Genomic DNA, 24,760 nt, shown 5'->3' on the forward strand with positions numbered 1-24,760 from the left:
GGAAGGTGTGTGGCCATGAAGAATGTCAATAATTCACCTCTTACATTTTTTGTGTGAAAATTGTGTTGGTGAGGATATACGGATGTGGATAGTAGATGGATTTATCATTATTTACTAATTATTCCGTGATGCAATGATACTATCAGAGGAAAAGGGGTATTTGCAGAAACTCCGGTGTAAAACTGTAGTTGGCAAAACTCACTGGCTAGATCAAACCTGGTTTGGGGAAAGTTCTTAGAAATATTAAGTGGAGGCAAAGCATCGCTGACTCGTGAAGAAGACTGAGTTGATGAAGGATAAGGGTTTTGAAAAGGATATTTGAGTAACCTGGTTGAGGTTTAACTGAAGGTGGAAGAGAGAAGGTCATTGAAAAGAAAACGGCGAATGTCGTCTTAGGAGATTTTTGGAAATGTTACGTCAAAGTTGCAGAGCAAAGACTATTTTACAAATTAAAGCCGAACCAATGAAATTCGTTGTGAAAACACGGAGAATATATTTCCAGACAAACCATTCTTCATTTTAGTTTTTTTTTAATTTCCATATTGTACAGAAATACGCTTTCCTGCCTCTTTCCCCCACCCCCACTCCGCCATTATCTATCCACTCGGAGAGCCCAGAATGAATGTGTACAATGTCCTGTGTATGTTACTCAAAATGGCTTCTTTGGTTTGTTAAGAGTAGGAATGCTTCTTTGTCTGATAAGTGTTTCTCTCGCAGTTGTTTAGCTTTAGACTTGCTGATATGGGGATTGTATTCATTTGTTAACCAATGGGGAATGTTATTTTGTCTTGTGAGGCTGGGAACTTGGGGGGGGGGGGGGTTGGCGGTCTTTTGAGGAGAGTCGAGAGGAAGACGCCGAGGAAGGTGGACGTGCGCTGCACTGCTTGGTTGACCACCGGGGGTGGTCCCAGGTGCGAAAACGTGGAGGTCGGAGGCAAGCGACGAGGGGTCGAATGGTTCGATGGTTGAGCTCCAACGATGTGCACTAAACTGACTGAACTTTGATAAGCTGACGCCTTTTTTTTCTTTCCTTTCATATATATTGTATTGCCTTGTACTCTTTTAGTTTTAGTAAACTCTTTAAAGTGTATTTCATAACGGTATCTGGTGTGAATTTGAAACTGTGTGCAGGCGCGAGGCATAAACTTGATTCTCACAGCACCTGCGTGTACGGGAGGTGGGGTTGGTGAGTGATCAGGGTCGGGATCTCCTTTTCCCCTAGACATATACAAGCCTGTTGGGTAAGTGTTATATTTGTGGGGTGCTCGTCCCGGATTGGATTGTCAGGGGCTGTGGAATCGCGCAGGCAGCAGTGCGGAGATGGACAGAGATAAGATTGTTAGCTGGTGCGAGTTGGAAGATGTACCGGTGCAGTATGCCTGTACAGTGAGCGGAGTGGATTTTCGAGTTTCGGGAGACGCGTTAGTGCGGGGCTTAAGTTTGGTAAAAGGTATTGGGCAGGTAGAATTGGTAGCTCGACGGTGTGGTAAAGAGATGGAGTCTAGCTGGGTGTTGGTTAGTACGAGTGCTGACGTCAGGACGTTGGAACTGCCGGCGACGGTCAGTGTACCGGGGGAGGAGGGGCTGTGGGGGCTCCACCCCTTCTCCGAGGATGAGGCTGAGGAGACACCGGAGGAGGAGCTAGAGCTAGATGTGGACCCCAGAGAGGTGCCCGGCACTAGTAAAGGGAGGTTGGAGGAGGGAGGCGTGACTAGGCCCCGCCCCCCAGGTAGGGTGGAAGCCTCGGAGCTGACAGCCGCACTTAACTCCCTGGTGGGAGTGGCCGAGAGGCCACGGCTGAAGCTGGGGGTGTTCCCCGGAGCCAAGCCTACTCCGGACGGGGAGGTGGACTATGAGACCTGGATCGAGCATACGTCTTTGATGTTAGAGGAGTGGCCAGGCTCGGAGGAGGAGAAGAGGCAGCGATTGGTGGGAAGTTTGAGGGGTTCGGCAGCCAAAACAGTCGGGGAGTTGAAAGCTGAGAAGCCTGGGGCCTCAGTGGAGGAATGCATAGAAGTTTTGGAGGGAGCGTTTGGGTTGTCGGGGAACCCTGGCTGCTTTTAGCAGATTTCCAACGACTGGAACAATGGAGAGGGGAAAAGCTCTCCGAGTACATATTTAGGATGGAGGGGATGCTCTCGGGGCTGCGGCGCCGGGGGGTAGTGAAGGCGCCGGACGTGGCTAGCGTGAGGATGAGTCAGTTATTCAGTGGCTCTCTGGAGGAGGACAAGGTGGCGTGGACTATCCGGCAGGCTTATAGGAAAGGCCCCCCTCCATCTTTCGGGCAACTGATTAGAGAGGAGCGGGAGGAAGAGAGAGCGTTGGGGCGGAAAAGGGGCGCTGGCCTATGGGAGCGATCCTCAGCGATACAGGAAGTGATGGCTGGGTGGAGGACTGACAACCCCCAGGGGAGTAGGGACCCCCCTCTGGAGGAGAAGGACAGGGGAGGTACCCACTCCCGGGGGCGACCAGTGCAGTGGGTTGGGAGTGGGAGCCGTCCTGGGAGAGGAGGGGCGGCAGGCAGCGTGTGCTTTAACTGTGGGAAAGAGGGGCATTTCAGGCGGGACTGTGGGCGGTCGAGGGTGTGCTATAGCTGTGGAGAGTAGGGACACTTTAGGTGGGATTGTGAGAGACCAGGAGTCCCGCGGAGGGCAAGCCCCCCTGTGACTAAGAAGGGAGAGGTGTCGGGAAACTTAGGAGAGGCTCAGTGAGGGAACGGACTGGAGCCTCCGGAGGAACACGTTCCCAGAGATCAGCCAGGGGACCACCGGATGCCCACGCCTCTATTCCAGATGGGCTGGTAGGACCCCGTGCCAGTGTGGGTCTTCGGATAGAGGGAGTTTACGCAAAAGCCGTTCTGGATACAGGATCGCAGATGACCTTATTGTACCGGTCGTTCTACAACAAATATCTAAAGCATTTGCCGGTAACCCCATTTGACCCCCTGCAGATTTGGGGTGTGAGCGAGGGTGACTACCCGTACGATGGGTACCTATCGGTGAGATTGGAGTTCTCGGAGGGCGATGTGGGAGTGTCTGAAGCTATTGAGACGTTGGTGTTGGTGTGTCCTGACCCGGTGGAAACCGGTGGTGCTGCCCTCCTGGTGGGGACTAACTCCCCTGTGGTGCGACGGCTCCTGGGAGCTTATAAGGAGAAAGGGGGGGGGGAACACTTTCTGGAGACCATCTCGGTGCATCCAGTGTTTCGAGCGGTGTTCGAAGAAGGGGTTGCCTCCCAAGGGTTGGACCCGGAGTGTAAACGAGGGACGGTGTGGTGTACGCAGGCGAGGCCCAAGGTGATCCGACCCGGGGAGGTAGCACTAGTGATGGGGACCCCCAGATTCCCACGAGTGCCGACGGGCGAGGCCCTGTTAGTAGACGCCCCGGACGATCTTGAAGGGGAGACACGATTTCCGGCGGGGGCGCTGGTGAGGCCCGAAGTGCAGAGACCAGGGGTGGTACATGCGAGGCGTATAGCTGTAAGTGTCAGGAACACTAGGGCAAGATAAATCACTTTTAAGAGGGGAATGCCACTGGCACATCTGTTCCCGGTGACGGTAATGTCTAGCGCACCAGTGAGGACCCCTAACGGGGAGGGATTGGAGCATCGAAGGGAGCTGACCGCTGAAGCCTTTAACTTCGGGGATTCCCCTGTGTCGCCGGAGTGGAAACGCAGGCTAGTGGAGAAGATGCTGAAGATGGAAGCTGTTTTTTCTCGGGGCGAGTTTGATGTTGGCTGCTCCAAAAGCACTCGCCACACCATCCGGGTGACGGAAGACACCCCGTTCCGAGAGAGATCCCGGCGGCTGGCTCCGGCAGATGTTGAGGACGTGCGGCAGCACTTGTGCAAGTTGAAGGAGGCCGAAATCATAGCTGAGTCTCGAAGTCCTTATGCGTCCCCAATAGTTGTGGCATGGAAGAAGAATGGGAGGGTGCGCATGTGTGTTGACTACAGGACATTGAATCGGCGAACTGTCCCTGATCAATATATTGTCCCAAGGGTCGAGGATGCGTTGGCCTGCCTGAGCGGAGCGAAGTGGTTCAGTGTGCTGGACTTAAGAAGTGGGTATTACCAGATCCCGATGAGTGCGGGCGATAAAGAGAAGACCGCTTTTATCTGCCCGCTGGGGTTCTTTAAGTTCGAACGAATGCCCCAAGGCATATCGGGGACCCCAGCCACCTTCCAGAGGCTCATGGAGAGAACTGTGGGGGATATGAATCTGTTGGAGGTGCTGGTGTACCTGGACGATTTGATAGTGTTTGGATCGACTTTGGAGGAACATGAGGAGAGGCTGTTGAAGGTGTTGGGCCGGCTTAATGAAGAAGGGTTGAAGTTTTCCCTGGACAAATGCCAGTTCTGCAAGTCGTCGGTTAGCTACGTTGGCCATATCATTTCGCAAGAGGGAGTGACTACTGATCCAACCAAGATAGAGGCCGTGACCACCTGGCGAGACCCCAGAAAGTGGGCGCTCTGCACTAATTTTTGGGGTTCTGTGGGTATTACCGCCGATTCGTGAAAGGATACGCCAAAGTGTGTCACCCGTTGACTCAGCTGTTGTGTGGCTCTCCCCCGGTGGGAAAGAAAAGGAAGGGGGACCGGAGGCAAGACACTGGAGGATACTGGAACCCGGCGGAGCCTTTTGGCTCGAGATGGGATGATCGATGTGAAGAGGCGTTCCGATCTTTGAAAAGGGCCCAGGCCTTACGCAGGCCCCGGTGTTGGCTTTTGCCGATCCCCAGAAGCCATATGTGCTGCACACGGATGCCAGCCGAGAGGGTCTAGGGGCTGTTCTGTACCAGGAGCATGGCAAAGCATTGAGACCGGTAGCCTTTGTCAGCCGAAGCTTGTCGCCCTCTGAGAGAAACTATCCCACTCACAAGTTGGAGTTCCTGGCGCTGAAGTGGGTGGTGGTGGACAAGCTGAGCGATTACCTGTACGGAGCCAAGTTTGAGGTGAGAACAGAAAACAATCCTCTCACATATTTTGACTTCGGCTAAGCTGGATGCCACAGGACATCGGTGGCTGGCGGCCTTGTCGGTATATGATTTCAGCCTGAGTTACCGCCCAGGAAACAAGAATGTCGATGCGGATGCTTTGTCACGTCGGGAGCCGGGGGAACAGGAGAAGGACGAGGAGTGAGAGAGTGTCCCTGCCCCTGGAGTGAAGGCGATGTGTCAGTTTGCTATCACCGTGAAGGCCGAGGGAAGAGGGAGGCTGGAACGAGCCGTGGACCATTTGGGGGTTTTTGACGACGCCATACCCCTAGCCTACTGTGACCTGACCGCACTGCGGACTAAACAGTTGCCGGAACTGAGTCCGGGGGAAGTGGCAGCTGCTCAGCTAAATGACCCGGTCATTGGTACTGTGTGGGGAGCGGTCGAGAAGGGGGATGTGGCGTTGGCTGAGAAGGCGAAACACCCATTCGTGCCTCTGTTATTGAAGGAGTGGTCTCGGTTAAAGTTAAAGAACCAAGTCTTGTACCGGGTAATGGCGCCTCCGGACCAACCCCGCCGTTGGCAACTGATCCTGCTGGAGGAGTATCGGCAGGCTGTACTCCAGGCCTTACATGATGATTCTGGACACTTGGGGGTGGAAAAGACCTATGGATTACTCAAAGACCGGTTCTACTGGCCCCCGATGAGGGGGGAGGTCGAAGAATACTATAGGGGATGCAGTCGTTGCATCCGGAGGAAGACCCTACCAGCGTCGGCGGCTCCACTGTCGCACTTGCAGAGTGCCGGGCCTCTGGACCTGGTATGTATGGATTTCCTGTCGATTGAGCCTGACACCAGCAACACCGCGAATGTCTTAGTCATCACCAATGATTACACTCGCTATGCTCAGGCATTTCCCACTAAGGATCAGAAGGCGACGACAGTGGCGAAGGTGTTATGGGAGAAGTATTTTGTTCATTACGCCCTTCCCAGGCGAATCCATAGTGATCAGGGGCGGGACTTTGAGAGCCGCCTTATCCATGAATTACTGACTATGCTTGGGGTTGAGAAATCCAGGACTACCCCTTATCACCCACAGGGAGATCCTCAGCCAGAGAGGTTCAACAGGACCCTGTTGGATATGCTCGGGATGCTGGAGATTGGGCAGAAAAGTAAGTGTAGTCGTTATATTGGACAATTGGTTCACTGTTACAATTGTACTCGCAATGATGCTACAGGGTACTCGCCCTATTATCTGATGTTCGGGCGGGAAGCGAGGTTGCCCATTGACTTGTGTTTTGGGGTTGAAGTGGGTGAATTACCCGGGAAGCCCTATCTAAAGTATGTGTCCGACATGAAGAGGGAGTTACAGCGGGCGTACGAGTTGGCTGAGGCGGCGGCTACCAAACAAAATCAGAGGAATAAGATGCGGTATGACCGAAAGGTGAAGTTTGTCCAATTATTGCCGGGCGACCGGGTCCTTTTACGGAATTTGGGACTCCCTGGTAAGCACAAGTTGGCAGATCGATGGGCAACCAGCCCCTATGTAATAGAGAGCCAGATGCCGAATCTACCAGTTTAGCGGGTGAAACCTGAGGATGGGAATGGGCCTATCAAGGTACTCCATCGGAATCACTTGCTGCCCCTGGGTCCAGCGGTGCAGGTGGACAAGGAGCCAGAGTGGGAGATAAGGACTCTGCGAGGGCGCGGAGCAAGGGAAGAGCCCGCTGATGAAGAGCGGGGATGGGTCCCTAACCCGGGAATGGATACCGATTCGGAAGATGACGACTCAGATGAGTGGCCCCTGTTCCCATTCGCTGGCACTCCAGTACCAGAAGAGGAGGCTCCTGGCCCTTCCCATACTGAGTTGGGTGAGAGGAGGGAAGGTCTTGAGGGTCAGACGGAGAGGCAGCCAACGTTGGGGGGGAGAGAGGGTGGAACCCGAGCGTGAGCCGGAGGGATCTCAGGTGAGGGAGGACCCCCGTGAGAAAGGGGGTGAGGGTCTGTCAGGTAGACTGGGGTGTCCGAGACAGTGGGTTCGCAGGTGAAGAGGGAGCCCAGCGGGGCAGAAGGGGTACGGAGATCTCCGAGAAGTAGGCGCCCCCCCCCCGCCCCAGAGTGGTTGACATATGTGGTACCCGGAGAACCGAGTGTGATTTCTACTGCTCTGGGTAGTTATGTCGCTGCTTTCTGCAACTGGGTTGGGTTTTGTGTGTTGGAAGAAGCTTTGGGGAACTCTGGTAATGCCATGAGGGCATGACATTTGCTGGTGGGGGGAGAATGTACAATGTCCTGTGTATGTTACCCAAAATGGCTGCTTTGGTTTGTGAAGAGTAGGAATGCTTCTTTGTCTGATAAGTGTTTCTCTCGCAGTTGTTTAGCTTTAGACTTGCTGATATGGGGATTGTATTCATTTGTTAACCAATGGGGAATGTTATTTTGTCTTGTGAGGCTGGGAACTTGGGGGGGGGGGGTTGGCGGTCTTTTGAGGAGAGTCGAGAGGAAGACGCCGAGGAAGGTGGACGTGCGCTGCACTGCTTGGTTGACCACCGGGGGTGGTCCCAGGTGCGAAGACGTGGAGGTCGGAGGCAAGCGACGAGGGGTCGAATGGTTCGATGGTTGAGCTCCAACGATGTGCACTAAACTGACTGAACTTTGATAAGTTGGCGCCTTTTTTTTCTTTCCTTTCATATATATTGTATTGCCTTGTACTCTTTTAGTTTTAATAAACTCTTTAAAGTGTATTTCATAACGGTATCTGGTGTGAATTTGAAACTGTGTGCGGGCGCGAGGCATAAACTTGATTCTCACAGCTCTTGCGTGTACGGGAGGTGGGGTTGGTGAGTGATCAGGGGCGGGATCTCCTGATCCCCTAGACATATACCAGCCTGTTGGGTAAGTGTTACAAATGTTCCCTCCGAATTACACAGTTTCTCTGTCCAGCTCAAATATTCGGACGGACTCGAAACTCCACGGGGCAACGCCAGTCAACTTAACCAGAAGGCTACGACTACAGGTATATTCAGGGATGGACTTCCAGAAAGTCCTCTCCACTGGATGCACTAAATGCATCTCTAGACGTACGGGAATAGCACCAATTCCCCGGTCATGACTGATACTGGGCTATAAACGGAAAGTGTTCGAAATACTTCGCGGAGGATGAAACAGAGCCGATGTTTAAAATCAATTACCCATTCACCTGATCTTTGGATGGACAGTTTTGGACTGTCAGGAACGGGGCTCCAGGATTTCGATCCGGTGTCCAAGGAGTGATAACGATGCGGGGTTTTGCAAGGTCTCCACTGGAAGGTTGGAATGGTTTCAAACTTCGCGTCCTTCCTGATCCATATGGCGAGTTTTCTGCGTGGATTCAGAGGGCGGTCACCAAGCAACCGCATTGATGTAGGCTGGAGTTACACCCCGCACCGAGCGGGCGAGGACAGCGGGTTGCATTCTGCAGTAGCCCGGTGTCGGTAGGGGGATCATCAAAGGAAATGAAAAGTCCTGGTGGTCACATTGGGACGGGCATGATTATGCCACTAAGCGTGCTGTAGATGTTCACTTGGGATGTTCTTTTCTCTCTTTCAGAGATATTGGCTTGTTAATTTTCGATTTCCTTGGAGCAGTGACGGCTGGAATGTAGTGGACATATTTTATGTACACAACTTGTGAGGATTATAGATTCATAGTTAATAGAAAGCGTTTCAACCTGGAGGCACGGGGTTTAAACCGTGGAAGGGAAGAGATGCAAGGGTGGGAACCAAAGAGTTGATTATTGACTGCAGGATGAAGAACTGGAATCTATTAGCTTGACTTCATCAGGACATCGGGGAGGAAGAGGGCCGGTAACTTTAAATCCCTTGGCGTTATCATATTAGAGGATCTGTTCTGGGACTAGTACATAAGTACCATCATAAAGACTAAACGACAATATCCCTCCTTTGTTAGAAGTTTCAGAAATAAGACCTCTCTCTCTCTTTATCTATCTATCTATCTATCTATCTATCTATCTATCTATCTATCTATCTATCTATCTATCTTTCTATCTATCTATCTATCTATCTATCTATATATCTATCTATCTATCTATCTATCTATCTATCTATCTATCTATCTATCTATCTATCTATCTATCTATCTACCTACCTACCTATTGTTTTAACGATATGTATTAATTTCTATGCTGGAAAACACGTCGCTGAACGGAGAGTGGCTCTCCCTGCTACTGCAGCTCTGAGTTCATTGGAAATAAAATTGTTTTTTTATCACACCTACAGAGAGAGTGAAAAAAAACATTTCGTTCATATTATTCATGGAGATCAAATCATTAAACTGTGACTTGAGATCAGACAAGATAATGCAATAACAGAATGCAGAATAAAGTGTAACAGGGGCAGAGGAAGCAAGGTGCAGGTGAATGATCAGGTGCAGTATCATAACGAGACAGATTGTGAGGTCAAGTTGCTATCTTAGCGTATTAGGGAACCACTCAATGGGTATCAGAGCGTGGCAGAAACTATCTTTGAGCCTGTGGTACATGCGTTCAGGCGTTTGTGCAGACTGGTGAGTAGAAGAGGGGATGCGTGATATATTCTTGTCAAGTGCTTTTCCTCGGAGCGACGTCCCTTGAACATATGCATATACCGGGCCTAATGTGGTTCTGATTTAATTTTGGCCTTCGATCATTCAGTTGAAGTCTAATTAGGTTAAGCTCAGATAGCTTATTACGGGTCTCGGAAGAGACGTGAACATGACGATCAACTGTGGTCGCACCGAATGGCGGAGCATGCTGGAAGGACCATTTGGTTGTTTCCATCTGCTGTTCCCCGTGTTTCAGTGTCTGCTTTGTGTTCGTCGTGATATATAGAAAGGGTTGGACTTCTGAAACTTAACGAATGTAGTGGGGACGTAGCTCAGTGTTAGAGCGCATGCTTTGCATATATGAGGTCCCGAGTTCAATCCCGGCATCTCCACGTTGATTGCTTTTGAATTTTTAACAATGAAGGGTTTAGGGAATTTTCCTGCAAGGGATCAGTCACTAACGAGCGAAAATCTTCTGGCGATCTCCTATCCACTGATCTCACCAATCTCATAGTTCCCACACCCCGCACTTTCCATTTCTACCTCCTATCCAAGATCCACAAAACTGATTTTCCAGGTAGTCTCAGCTTGCTCCTGCCCCACCGAACTCATTTCTGTATACCTTGACACTGTTTTACCCCGCCTTGTTCAATCTCTTCCCATCTATGTTCGTGACACTTCTCACGCTTCGAATATTTTTTCAATGATTTTAAGTTCCCTGGACCACAACGCCTTATTTTCACCATGGACGTCCAGTCCCTGTATACCTCCATCCTCCACCAGGAAGGGCTGAATGCTCTCCGCTTCTTTATGGATTCCAGACCTAACCAGTTCCCCTCTAGCACCACTCTCCTCCGTCTAACGGAATTAGTCTTTACTCTCAATAATTTCTGCTTTGACTCCTCCCACGTTCTCCAAACCAAAGATGTAGCCATGGGCACCCGTATGGGTCCCAGCTATGCCTGCCTTTTTTGTTGGCTTTTTGGAAGAGTCCATGTTCCGAGCCTATACTGGTATCAAACACTACTTTTCCTTCGCTACATCGACGACTGCATTGGCCCTGCCTCCTGCACGCATGCTGAGCTCGTTGACTTCATTAAATTTGCCGCCAATTTTCACCCTGTCCTCAAATTTACCTGGGCCATTTCCGACACCTTCCTTCCCTTTCTTTATCTTTCTGTCTCCATCTCTGGAGACGGCCTATCTCCTGATAACTACTATAAGCCTACAGACTCTCACAGCTACCTGGACTATTCCTCTTCCCACCCTGCCTCTTGCAAAAATGCTATCCCCTTCTCACAATTCCTCCGTCTCCGCCGCATCTGCTCTTAGGACGTGTCTTCCTTTTTTTAAAGAAAGGGGCTTTCCTTCTTCCACCATCAACTCTGCTCTCAAACGCATCTCTCCCATTGCCCGGACATCTGCCCTCACCCCATTCACCCGTCACCCCACTCGGGATAGGGTTCCCCTTGTCGTCAGCTACCACCTCACTAGCCTCCGGGTCCAACGTATAATTCTCCGTAACTTCCGCCACGTTGCGGCAGCAGTAGGGAGCGCCGGCCTCCGGACAGCGCAGAGTTTCCCAGCTGGTAATGAAACGCAGCAGAAAAAAAGAGCTGAGATCACAGAGGGGGAGCAGTGAGAGAGGGTTTCACTGAACTCTCATCAATGGGAAGATTCAAACTTCTTCAGAGTAGGCATCCCCTATTGACATCAATGGATCTGTGTTGAGAGGATGAACGGCTTTTAGTTCCTCGGTACAAACATCAGCGAGGATCTCACGAGGTCTGTACATACCGGCTGCGTGGTGAAAAGGGCACAACAGCGTCTCTTTCACCACAGATGGTTGAATAAATTTAATATGGATCCCCAAATCGTAAAGACTTTCTACAGGGGACCATCCTGACTAGCTGCATCACTGCCCGGGATGGGAACTGTAATTCCCTCAATCGTAGGACTCTGCAGAGAGTGGTGCGGACAGCCTAGCGCATCTGTTGATGTGACCTTCCCACTATTCAGGACATTTACAGACAGGTGTGTAAATAGGACCTGAAGGATCGTTGGGGACCCGAGTCACCCCAATCTCAAACTGTTCCTGGTGCTACCATCCGGGAAAGAGGACGGCAGCATAAAAGCCGGGACCAACAGACTCCGGGACAGCTTCTTCCCCCAGGCCATCAGACTGATTAATTCTCGCTGATACAACTGCATTTCTATGTTATATTGACTGTCCTGTTGTACATACTGTTTATTACATATTACCATAAGTTGTACATTGCACATTTAGACAGAGACGTATCGTAAAAATGTTTACTCCTCATGTATTTGAAAGACATAATTAATAAAATCCGTTCAATTCAATTCCACGGAAGAGACTTCGCAGTGTAGCAGTCGAATCACAGACGGGAATATGTGCAGAGGCTGGAAATCCAAGCAACATACACAAAATGCTGGAGGAACTCAACAGGCCAGGCTGCTTCGTGATCCTGAAGAAGGGTTTCGGCCTGCAAAATCGACCGTGTACTTTATTCCATAGATGCTGCTGCACATTTTCTCTTGTACGAGAGAAAATAAACTACTGGATCACTAACGTCCCTGGGTGGGCTCGAACCACCAACCTTTCGGTTAACAGCCGAACGCGCTCACCGATTGCGCCACAGAGACGACTATTTAAAAGCGTACCAATAAATGACAAATTTCAATTCAATTAATGGTGCATAGTGTTTTAAAATACAAGGCTGAATATCTGCTGCCGCTAACAGAGAATAAATATAGCAGAGGATGGTTTCGATCCATCGACCTCTGGGTTATGGGCCCAGCACGCTTCCGCTGCGCCACTCTGCTACAAGAAGTATAACCAATTGTTGAACTGTGAATGCTGTGTTTTTTTATGTGTATGTATGCATGTGTTTATGTTTTTGTCTGTGTCTGTACATGTCTGGGTCTGGTTCTGTGTCTGTGTCTCTACATATCTGGGTCTGCTTCGGTGTCTCTACATATCTGGGTCCATTCCGTCTTTTTCCCGTTTCTTACTCACGTACTTCACTTTCTTTTGTTGATTCCCTGTTTCTCCTCTTTCTCGTTTTCTCCACCTTCCCTACTCTCTGACCCACTCAGTTATTCTCTCTCTGCCGTTTATGCTCAATCCGTCTTGCACTTCGTTAAGAATAAGGGGTAGGCCATTTAGAAAAGAGATGCGGAAAAACTTTTTCACCCAGAGAGTGGTGGATATGTGGAATACTCTGCCCCAGAAGGCAGTGGAGGACAAGTCTCTGGATGCTTTCAAGAGGGAGTTAGATAGAGCTCTTATAGATAGAGGGGTCAAGGGATATGGGGAGAGGGCAGGCACGGGATACTGATTGTGTATGATCAACCATGAACACAGTGAATGGCGGTGCTGGCTACAAGGGCCGAATGGCCTATTCATGCACATACTGTCTATTGTCTATTGTCTATTGTTCCCGATATTTCGCCACTGAAATTCATTTTACATTATTTAATTGTTATTTAATTATGACGTTTTAACCCGAGGTGCCATTCACTTCCTAATCCTGTCCTGATGATTGAATGATTGTCGGGATTCCTTCAGTGTTGAACCAGCAGTTCAACTGGTTCAGAGGAACTCGCGACATTAATGTACTGCAAACGCTGACATCAAATGCAACAATTCCTCCGCCGGGATTAACTGTTACTGTCATGTTCAGACCATCACAGCCGGACCAGTTAGTGACAGATGGGGAGATGTGGAGTATCGCTGATGCTTCGCCCCTCCCTGCCACACGGGGCGGTTTTTCCATTCCTCCACCAAAGCTGTGTGACTGATACAGTAAAGGCACGTAAGCGCTCCACATGTCATCTAAAAGTTTGACAGACTTCAATAGATGTGTAGGTGGAGAGTCATTGACTGGAGGCATGAGGACCTGGCATGGAACCACCAATGCCTTTCTACTGAAAAACTCACAAAACTTAATGAATACACCCCGTCCAGCACAGGTAAAGGCCTCCCCACCTCTGAGCACATCTACACGGAATACAGGGCCCCGACCATGCAGGTCATGCTCTCTTCCCTCAGCCCCATCAAGAGGAAGGTAACACATCAACAGGTCCATTACCCCTCAACCATCAGACTCTTGAAGAAGAATGGATAACTTCATTTACCACAGCACTGAGACGTACCCACAACTCATAAACTCTCAAAACTGATGATTTCATGTTCTTGATACTTATTGATTATTTATTTATTATGAGTACTTTGTTTGTTCTTTCTTGTAATTGCGTAGTTTATAGTCTTTTGCACATTGCTCATTTGCTGTTTTTGTTGAGTGCGGTCTTTCATTGATTCTCTTGTGTTTTGTTGTGTTTACTGTCGATGTTCATGTGATTACATGTATATACTTTGGTAATAAATATAGATTAATCTTTCAACTTTGAACTTTAGGGAGAGGAATCCATTGGGAGAGACGTGTATATTGTCTCACACTGTTGTGTAGGAGGCGAAAAGTTTGTCAGAGGCCCACAGCTTTATTCTCTGGGACAGGATTGTGGAAGAAGACGGCACAAAACGGAATGCCTTATCTACTGACATAGCAGAAAATCCGTGGCATTCATTGCTGACGAAGCAAAGTAATTTGGTACATTGAAAGCGGACGGCTCTGGAGGTAAAGTAATTGGATATATTTAAAGCGGACGTAAGTAAGTTAATAAATAGTAAGAGCGTCGCACGTTACGGAAAGACGGCAGGTGAACAGGGTTGGGGGGGATAATTAATCAGCCAAGATGTAATGGAGGATCAGACTCCACGGGATAAATGACATAATAATGTTCTGTCTGATGATAAAATGGGGGATCAGACTCCATGGGCTGAATGACATAATACTGTTCCTATGTCTGATGATAGAATGGGGGATCAGACTCCATGGACAGAATGACATAATACTGTTCCTATGTCTGATGATAGAATGGAGGAGCAGACTCCATCGGCCGAATGTCATAATACTGTTCCTATGTCTGATGATAGAATGGAGGAGCAGACTCCATGGGCCGAATGACATAATACTGTTCCTATGTCTGATGATAGATTGGGGAAGACTCCACGGGACGAATGACAAAATACTGTTCCTATGTCTGATGATAGAATGGAGGATCAGACTCCATGGGCCGAATGACATAATACTGTTCCTACGTCTGATGATAGAATGGGGGAGACACCATGGGCCGAATGACATAATACTGTTCCTATGACTGATGAAAGAATGGGGCAGCAGACTCCATGGGTCGAATGACATAATACTGTTCCTATGACTGATGAAAGAATGGGGCAGCAGACTCCATGGGTCGAATGACATAATACTGTTCCTACGTCTGATGATAGAATGGTGGAGACACCATGGGTCAAATGACATAATACTGTTCCCATGTCTGATGATAGAATGGGGGATCAGACTCCATGGGCCGAATGACATAATACTGTTCCAATGTCTGATGATAGAATGGGGGATCAGGCACCATGGGACGAATGACATAATACTGTTCCCATGTCTGATCATAGAATGGAGGATCAGACTCCATGGGCCGAATGACATAATACTGTTCTTATGTCTGATGATAGAATGGGGGATCAGACACCATGGGCCGAATGACATAATACTGTTCCTATGTCTGATGATAGAATGCGGGAGACACAATGGGCCGAATGACATAATACTGTTACCATGTCTGATGATAGAATGGGGGATCAGACTCCATGGGGCGAATGACATAATACTGTTCCTATGTCTGATGATAGAATGGGGGAGACACGATGGGCCGAATGACATAATACTGTTCCTATGTCTGATGATAGAATGGAGGATCAGACTCCATGGGCCGAATGACATAATACTGTTCCTGTGTCTGATGATAGAATGGGGGGGATCAGACTCCAGGGGCCGAATGACATAATACTGTTCTATGTCTGATGATAGAATGGAGGATCAGACTCCATGGGCCGAATGACATAATACTGTTCCTATGTCTGATGATAGAATGGGGGAGACTTCATGGGACGAATGACTTAATACTGTTCCTATGTCTGATGATAGAATTGTGGAGCAGACACCATGGGACGAATGACATAATACTGTTACCGTGTCTGATGATAGAATGGGGGACAGACTCCATGGGCCGAATGACATAATACTGTTCCTATGTCTGATGTTAGAATGGGGGAGACTTCATGGGCCGAATGACATAATACTGTTCCTATGTCTGATGATAGAATGGGGGATCAGACTCCATGGGCTGAATGACATAATTCTGTTCCTATTTCTGATGATAGAATGGAGGATCAGACTCCATGGACCGAATGACATAATACAGTTCCTATGTCTGATGATAGAATGGAGGATCAGATTCCATGGGCCGAATGACATAATACTGTTCCTGTGTCTGATGATAGAATGGGGCATCAGACTCCAGGGGCCAAATGACATAATACTGTTCTATGTCTGATGATAGAATGGAGGATCAGACTACATGGGCCGAATGACATAATACTGTTCCTATGTCTGATGATAGAATGGGGGAGCAGACTCCATGGGTCGAATGACATTGTACTGTCCCTATGACTGATGATGGATTGGGGGATCAGACACCATGGGCCGAATGACATAATACTGTTCCTATGTCTGATGATTGAATGGAGGATCAGATTCCATGGGCCGAATGACATAATACTGTTCCTGTGTCTGATGATAGAATGGGGCATCAGACTCCAGGGGCCAAATGACATAATACTGTTCCTATGTCTGATGATAGAATGGAGGAGACTCTATGGACTGAATGACATAATACTGTTCCTATGTCTGATGATAGATTGAAGGATCAGACTCCATGGGCCGAATGTCATTATTCTGATCCTGTGTCTGATGATAGAATGGGGTATCAGACTCCATGGGCCGAATGACATAATACAGTTCCTACTTCTGATGATAGAATGGGGGATCAGATACCATGGGCCGAATGACTTAATACTGTTCCTATGTCTGATGATAGAATGGGGGTTCAGACTCCATGGGTCGAATGACATAATACTGTTCTATGTCTGATGATAGAATGGAGGATCAGACTCCATGGGCCGAATGACATAATACTGTTCCTATGTCTGATGATAGAATGGGGGAGACTTCAAGGGCCGAATGACATAATACTGTTCCTATGTCTGATGATAGAATGGTGGAGCAGACACCATGGGCCGAATGACATAATACTGTTACTGTGTCTGATGATAGAATGGGGGAGACACCATGGGCCGAATGACATAATACTGTTCCTATGTCTGATGATAGAATGGAGGATCAGACTCCATGGGACGAATGACATAATACTGTTCTTATGTCTGATGATAGAATGGAGGATCAGACTCCATGGGCCGAATGACACAACACGGTTCCTATGTCTGATGATAGAATGGAGGATCAGACTCCATGGGACGAATGACGTAATACTGTTCCTATGTCTGATGATAGAATGGATGATCAGACTCCATGGGCCGAATGACATAATACTGTTCCTATATCTGATGATAGAATGGGGGATCAGACTCCATGGGCCGAATGACATAATACTGTTGCTATGTCTGATGATAGAATGGAGGATCATACTGCATGTGACGAATGACCTAATACTGTTCCTATGTCTGATGATAGAATGGAGGATCAGACTCCATGGGCCGAATGACACAACACTGTTCCTATGTCTGATGATAGAATGGAGGAACAGACTCCATGGGACGAATGACATAATACTGTTCCTATGTCTGATGATAGAATGGATGATCAGACTCCATGGGCCGAATGACATAATACTGTTCCTATATCTGATGATAGAATGGGGGATCAGACTCCATGGGCCGAATGACATAATACTGTTGCTATGTCTGATGATAGAATGGGGGAGACACCATGGGCCAAATGACATAATACTGATGCCATGTCTGATGATAGAATGGGGGATCAGACATCATGGGCCGAATGACGTAATGCTGTTCCTCTGTCTGATGATAGAATGGGGGATCAGACACCATGGGCCGAATGACATAATAGTGTTCCTATGTCTGATGATAGAATTGGGGATCAGACTCCATGGGCCGAATGACATAATACTGTTCCTATGTCTGATGATCGAATGGGGGAGACACCATGGGCCGAATGACATAATACTGTTCCTATGTCTGATGATAGAATGGAGGAGACTCCATGGTATGAATGACATAATACTGTTCCTATGTCTGATGATAGAATGGAGGATCAGACTCCATGGGCCGAATGACATAATACTGTTCCTGTGTCTGATGATAGAATGGGGGGATCAGACTTCAGGGGCCGAACGTCATAATACTGTTCTATGTCTGATAATAGAATGGAGGATCAGACTCCATGGGCCGAATGACATAATACTGTTCCTATGTCTGATGATAGAATGGGGTAGACTTCATGGGCCGAATGACTTAATACTGTTCCTATGTCTGATGATAGAATGGGGGATCAGACTCCAGGGGCCGAATGACATAATACTGTTCTATGTCTGATGATTGAATGGAGGATCAGACTCCATGGGCCGAATGACATAATACTGTTCCTATGTCTGTTGATAGAATGGGGGAGACTTCAAGGGCCGAATGACATAATACTGTTCTTATGTCTGATGATAGAATGGTGGAGCAGACACCATGGGCCGAATGACATAATACTGTTACTGTGTCTGATGATAGAATGGGGGACAGACTCCTTGGGCCGAATGACATAATACTGTTCCTATGTCTGATGTTAGAATGGGGGAGACTTCATGGGCCAAATGACATAATACTGTTCCTATGTCTGATGATAGAATGGGGGATCAGACTCCATGGGCTGAATGACATAATTCTGTTCCTATTTCTGATGATAGAATGGAGGATCAGACTCCATGGACCGAATGACATAATACTGTTCCTATGTCTGATGATAGAATGGAGGATCAGACACCATGGGTTGAATGACATAATACTGTTCCTATGTCTGATGATAGGATGGGGGATCAGATTCCATGGGCCGAATGACATAATACTGTTCCTGTGTCTGATGATAGAATGGGGCATCAGACTCCAGGGGCCAAATGACATAATACTGTTCTATGTCTGATGATAGAATGGAGGATCAGACTACATGGGCCGAATGACATAATACTGTTCCTATGTCTGATGATAGAATGGGGGAGCAGACTCCATGGGTCGAATGACATTGTACTGTCCCTATGACTGATGATGGATTGGGGGATCAGACACCATGGGCCGAATGACATAATACTGTTCCTATGTCTGATGATTGAATGGAGGATCAGATTCCATGGGCCGAATGACATAATACTGTTCCTGTGTCTGATGATAGAATGGGGCATCAGACTGTAGGGGCCAAATGACATAATACTGTTCCTATGTCTGATGATAGAATGGAGGAGACTCTATGGACTGAATGACATAATACTGTTCCTATGTCTGATGATAGATTGAAGGATCAGACTCCATGGGCCGAATGTCATTATTCTGATCCTGTGTCTGATGATAGAATGGGGTATCAGACTCCATGGGCCGAATGACATAATACAGTTCCTACTTCTGATGATAGAATGGGGGATCAGATACCATGGGCCGAATGACATAATACTGTTCCTATGTCTGATGATAGAATGGGGGTTCAGACTCCATGGGCCGAATGACATAATACTGTTACTGTGTCTGATGATAGAATGGGGGAGACACCATGGGCCGAATGACATAATACTGTTCCTATGTCTGATGATAGAATGGAGGATCAGACTCCATGGGACGAATGACATAATACTGTTCTTATGTCTGATGATAGAATGGAGGATCAGACTCCATGGGCCGAATGACACAACACGGTTCCTATGTCTGATGATAGAATGGAGGATCAGACTCCATGGGACGAATGACGTAATACTGTTCCTATGTCTGATGATAGAATGGATGATCAGACTCCATGGGCCGAATGACATAATACTGTTCCTATATCTGATGATAGAATGGGGGATCAGACTCCATGGGCCGAATGACATAATACTGTTGCTATGTCTGATGATAGAATGGAGGATCAGACTCCATGTGACGAATGACCTAATACTGTTCCTATGTCTGATGATAGAATGGAGGATCAGACTCCATGGGCCGAATGACACAACACTGTTCCTATGTCTGATGATAGAATGGAGGAACAGACTCCATGGGACGAATGACATAATACTGTTCCTATGTCTGATGATAGAATGGATGATCAGACTCCATGGGCCGAATGACATAATACTGTTCCTATATCTGATGATAGAATGGGGGATCAGACTCCATGGGCCGAATGACATAATACTGTTGCTATGTCTGATGATAGAATGGGGGAGACACCATGGGCCAAATGACATAATACTGATGCCATGTCTGATGATAGAATGGGGGATCAGACATCATGGGCCGAATGACGTAATTCTGTTCCTCTGTCTGATGATAGAATGGGGGATCAGACACCATGGGCCGAATGACATAATAGTGTTCCTATGTCTGATGATAGAATTGGGGATCAGACTCCATGGGCCGAATGACATAATACTGTTCCTATGTCTGATGATCGAATGGGGGAGACACCATGGGCCGAATGACATAATACTGTTCCTATGTCTGATGATAGAATGGAGGAGACTCCATGGTATGAATGACATAATACTGTTCCTATGTCTGATGATAGAATGGAGGATCAGACTCCATGGGCCGAATGACATAATACTGTTCCTGTGTCTGATGATAGAATGGGGGGATCAGACTTCAGGGGCCGAACGTCATAATACTGTTCTATGTCTGATGATAGAATGGAGGATCAGACTCCATGGGCCGAATGACATAATACTGTTCCTATGTCTGATGATAGAATGGGGTAGACTTCATGGGCCGAATGACTTAATACTGTTCCTATGTCTGATGATAGAATGGGGGATCAGACTCCAGGGGCCGAATGACATAATACTGTTCTATGTCTGATGATTGAATGGAGGATCAGACTCCATGGGCCGAATGACATAATACTGTTCCTATGTCTGTTGATAGAATGGGGGAGACTTCAAGGGCCGAATGACATAATACTGTTCTTATGTCTGATGATAGAATGGTGGAGCAGACACCATGGGCCGAATGACATAATACTGTTACTGTGTCTGATGATAGAATGGGGGACAGACTCCTTGGGCCGAATGACATAATACTGTTCCTATGTCTGATGTTAGAATGGGGGAGACTTCATGGGCCAAATGACATAATACTGTTCCTATGTCTGATGATAGAATGGGGGATCAGACTCCATGGGCTGAATGACATAATTCTGTTCCTATTTCTGATGATAGAATGGAGGATCAGACTCCATGGACCGAATGACATAATACTGTTCCTATGTCTGATGATAGAATGGAGGATCAGACACCATGGGTCGAATGACATAATACTGTTCCTATGTCTGATGATAGGATGGAGGAGACTCCATGGGCCGAATGACATAATACTGTTCCGATGTCTGATGATAGAATGGAGGAGACTCCATGGGCCGAATGGCATAATACTGTTCCTATGTCTGATGATAGAATGAAGGAGACTCCATGGACTGAATGACATAATACTGTTCCTATGTCTGATGATAGAATGGAGGATCAGATTCCATGGGCCGAATGACATAATAGTGTTCCTGTGTCTGATGATAGAATGGGGCATCAGACTCCAGGGGCCAAATGACATAATACTGTTCTATGTCTGATGATAGAATGGAGGATCAGACTCCATGGGCCAAATGACATAATACTGTTCCTATGTCTGATGATAGAATGGGGGAGCAGACTCCATGGGTCGAATGACATTGTACTGTTCCTATGTCTGTTGATGGATCGGGGGATCAGACACCATGGGCCGAATGACATAATACTGTTCCTATGTCTGATGATTGAATGGAGGATCAGATTCCATGGGCCGAATGACATAATACTGTTCCTGAGTCTGATGATATAATGGGGCATCAGACTCCAGGGGCCAAATGACATAATACTGTTCTATGTCTGATGATAGAATGGAGGATCAGACTCCATGGGCCGAATGTCATTATTCTGTTCCTGTGTCTGATGATAGAATGGAGGATCAGACTCCATGGGCCGAATGACATAATACTGTTCCTGTGTCTGATGATAGAATGGGGGGATCAGACTTCAGGGGCCGAACGTCATAATACTGTTCTATGTCTGATAATAGAATGGAGGATCAGACTCCATGGGCCGAATGACATAATACTGTTCCTATGTCTGATGATAGAATGGGGTAGACTTCATGGGCCGAATGACTTAATACTGTTCCTATGTCTGATGATAGAATGGGGGATCAGACTCCAGGGGCCGAATGACATAATACTGTTCTATGTCTGATGATTGAATGGAGGATCAGACTCCATGGGCCGAATGACATAATACTGTTCCTATGTCTGTTGATAGAATGGGGGAGACTTCAAGGGCCGAATGACATAATACTGTTCTTATGTCTGATGATAGAATGGTGGAGCAGACACCATGGGCCGAATGACATAATACTGTTACTGTGTCTGATGATAGAATGGGGGACAGACTCCTTGGGCCGAATGACATAATACTGTTCCTATGTCTGATGTTAGAATGGGGGAGACTTCATGGGCCAAATGACATAATACTGTTCCTATGTCTGATGATAGAATGGGGGATCAGACTCCATGGGCTGAATGACATAATTCTGTTCCTATTTCTGATGATAGAATGGAGGATCAGACTCCATGGACCGAATGACATAATACTGTTCCTATGTCTGATGATAGAATGGAGGATCAGACACCATGGGTTGAATGACATAATACTGTTCCTATGTCTGATGATAGGATGGGGGATCAGATTCCATGGGCCGAATGACATAATACTGTTCCTGTGTCTGATGATAGAATGGGGCATCAGACTCCAGGGGCCAAATGACATAATACTGTTCTATGTCTGATGATAGAATGGAGGATCAGACTACATGGGCCGAATGACATAATACTGTTCCTATGTCTGATGATAGAATGGGGGAGCAGACTCCATGGGTCGAATGACATTGTACTGTCCCTATGACTGATGATGGATTGGGGGATCAGACACCATGGGCCGAATGACATAATACTGTTCCTATGTCTGATGATTGAATGGAGGATCAGATTCCATGGGCCGAATGACATAATACTGTTCCTGTGTCTGATGATAGAATGGGGCATCAGACTGTAGGGGCCAAATGACATAATACTGTTCCTATGTCTGATGATAGAATGGAGGAGACTCTATGGACTGAATGACATAATACTGTTCCTATGTCTGATGATAGATTGAAGGATCAGACTCCATGGGCCGAATGTCATTATTCTGATCCTGTGTCTGATGATAGAATGGGGTATCAGACTCCATGGGCCGAATGACATAATACAGTTCCTACTTCTGATGATAGAATGGGGGATCAGATACCATGGGCCGAATGACATAATACTGTTCCTATGTCTGATGATAGAATGGGGGTTCAGACTCCATGGGTCGAATGACATAATACTGTTCTATGTCTGATGATAGAATGGAGGATCAGACTCCATGGGCCGAATGACATAATACTGTTCCTATGTCTGATGATAGAATGGGGGAGACTTCAAGGGCCGAATGACATAATACTGTTCCTATGTCTGATGATAGAATGGTGGAGCAGACACCATGGGCCGAATGACATAATACTGTTACTGTGTCTGATGATAGAATGGGGGAGACACCATGGGCCGAATGACATAATACTGTTCCTATGTCTGATGATAGAATGGAGGATCAGACTCCATGGGACGAATGACATAATACTGTTCTTATGTCTGATGATAGAATGGAGGATCAGACTCCATGGGCCGAATGACACAACACGGTTCCTATGTCTGATGATAGAATGGAGGATCAGACTCCATGGGACGAATGACGTAATACTGTTCCTATGTCTGATGATAGAATGGATGATCAGACTCCATGGGCCGAATGACATAATACTGTTCCTATATCTGATGATAGAATGGGGGATCAGACTCCATGGGCCGAATGACATAATACTGTTGCTATGTCTGATGATAGAATGGAGGATCAGACTCCATGTGACGAATGACCTAATACTGTTCCTATGTCTGATGATAGAATGGAGGATCAGACTCCATGGGCCGAATGACACAACACTGTTCCTATGTCTGATGATAGAATGGAGGAACAGACTCCATGGGACGAATGACATAATACTGTTCCTATGTCTGATGATAGAATGGATGATCAGACTCCATGGGCCGAATGACATAATACTGTTCCTATATCTGATGATAGAATGGGGGATCAGACTCCATGGGCCGAATGACATAATACTGTTGCTATGTCTGATGATAGAATGGGGGAGACACCATGGGCCAAATGACATAATACTGATGCCATGTCTGATGATAGAATGGGGGATCAGACATCATGGGCCGAATGACGTAATTCTGTTCCTCTGTCTGATGATAGAATGGGGGATCAGACACCATGGGCCGAATGACATAATAGTGTTCCTATGTCTGATGATAGAATTGGGGATCAGACTCCATGGGCCGAATGACATAATACTGTTCCTATGTCTGATGATCGAATGGGGGAGACACCATGGGCCGAATGACATAATACTGTTCCTATGTCTGATGATAGAATGGAGGAGACTCCATGGTATGAATGACATAATACTGTTCCTATGTCTGATGATAGAATGGAGGATCAGACTCCATGGGCCGAATGACATAATACTGTTCCTGTGTCTGATGATAGAATGGGGGGATCAGACTTCAGGGGCCGAACGTCATAATACTGTTCTATGTCTGATGATAGAATGGAGGATCAGACTCCATGGGCCGAATGACATAATACTGTTCCTATGTCTGATGATAGAATGGGGTAGACTTCATGGGCCGAATGACTTAATACTGTTCCTATGTCTGATGATAGAATGGGGGATCAGACTCCAGGGGCCGAATGACATAATACTGTTCTATGTCTGATGATTGAATGGAGGATCAGACTCCATGGGCCGAATGACATAATACTGTTCCTATGTCTGTTGATAGAATGGGGGAGACTTCAAGGGCCGAATGACATAA

General features: G+C 47.3%; 2 non-coding genes and 1 pseudogene across 2 annotated transcripts; 1 reads left to right on the forward strand and 2 right to left on the reverse strand.

The window, feature by feature from the left end:
* The window catches only part of LOC140717854 (uncharacterized), a 966,201-nt pseudogene that overhangs the window by 254,127 nt on the left and 687,314 nt on the right, over positions 1 to 24,760 (forward strand).
* On the reverse strand, positions 12,106 to 12,179 carry trnan-guu (transfer RNA asparagine (anticodon GUU)). The gene has a single exon. It is a non-coding gene; the product is annotated as a tRNA-Asn (tRNA).
* trnam-cau (transfer RNA methionine (anticodon CAU)) lies at positions 12,288 to 12,359 on the reverse strand. Its single transcript has one exon. It is a non-coding gene; the product is annotated as a tRNA-Met (tRNA).

Source organism: Hemitrygon akajei, chromosome 28, assembly GCF_048418815.1.
Source record: "Hemitrygon akajei chromosome 28, sHemAka1.3, whole genome shotgun sequence".
NCBI lineage: Eukaryota > Metazoa > Chordata > Chondrichthyes > Myliobatiformes > Dasyatidae > Hemitrygon > Hemitrygon akajei.